Genomic DNA, 1,374 nt, shown 5'->3' on the forward strand with positions numbered 1-1,374 from the left:
GCTACCAGAAGTACATATGCCAACTGCATCGAGTAACTGGAACTGCTGAAACGGTTCAGAGGATTTCTTTATTATGTTACTGGAGCCTCTTGATTTCTTCAAGGTCCTTTTCTTACTTTCTCATTTTAACTTCCCCTACTTGAAAGCTCAGGGGGAGGAGGAGTGGGGGTGTCAGGGCTTTCAAAGTGCATTAAGTTCTGGATGCTGCAGTCAAAGGGGACTCTTTTTAACCCTTTAGTTGGGGATAAAATTTCTACCTTTTGGCTGCAAGTGTATTTTGCATGAGTGCCGGCTGGTAGGAAATGTTAACTTCTGGCTCTGTAAAGCAAAGATTTCATAAAACTTGATGAACTCTTACTTGAAAGTAAAGAAAACTCTCAACTTGTCAGAAGAGTTTTACAGGCCAGCTAAAAGAGGTACAAAATGGCTTACATTTTGAAGATACAGTCTAAGAAATATTTATTACTGGAATTAAATGTGAAAAATGTGAAAGTAGGAAAGGGGCATAAATAATGATAGTGGGAAAGCTATTTTTTTGGTTTGTGTTTGGTGGGTTTTTTTTTTTCGTTAAACCTAAAGTTACTAGCTCTCCCTATGTTTCAAGGAGTGACGTGCGCTTCAGTCTACCACTTGAGGTCTTTCTCCAGGCAAAACATAGACTGCTGCATGGTTTTTGACTAAATACAAATTACAATTGCCTAAGATAATTTAACAGGATTCTGTTACACAGTCTTAGGGAGAGTTGTTTTATGTTAACTCACAGACCAGTTGAAAAAAAGTCCTCTATAAATGATACAGTGGTCAGGGCAGAAATAATCATTGTACTTGAAGACAGTTTGCCATTAAAAACAACCTGAAGTTTGAACACAGTATGTATCTCAATTTGATTTGCTTAAGTGTTACTATTTATTTTGTAATTGCAATTCAGAATTTTACTCAAAATACAAAAGCTGAATGGTTTCTATATATTACTTAGAACTAACGTAGCTCTGTCGTGCTCAATACATGTCTGCAACTCTTCTTGTTGACTGAGGCCGCTGCTCTTGTAGCCCTGCTGGTATGGCTAGCTGCAATAGCTGGAATTTCTTTGATACCGATATATGCAAACAGTATTTCAGTGTATAATATAATCACTTGTTGTGCATGCCAAACAGATCCCACCTGCTTTGGCGTGAAGTACTTCCCTGATACAGCCCTCTGGTCTGCATGCCATTTCCCAAGGAAGATCCAGGGTTGCAACTTGAGACAAGGCTGTGTTACTAGTGGTGCCAATTACTCCTCAGCAAGGGGAGAAAACGATTCTGCCTTTTCCTCGTGTGTCTAAGCAGCTGCGCAACTGGCTTACACTGGCTCAAAATAAAAGTTGGTGCCCTG

This window comes from Calonectris borealis, chromosome 2 (genome assembly GCF_964195595.1).
Source record: "Calonectris borealis chromosome 2, bCalBor7.hap1.2, whole genome shotgun sequence".
In the NCBI taxonomy this organism is placed as follows: domain Eukaryota; kingdom Metazoa; phylum Chordata; class Aves; order Procellariiformes; family Procellariidae; genus Calonectris; species Calonectris borealis.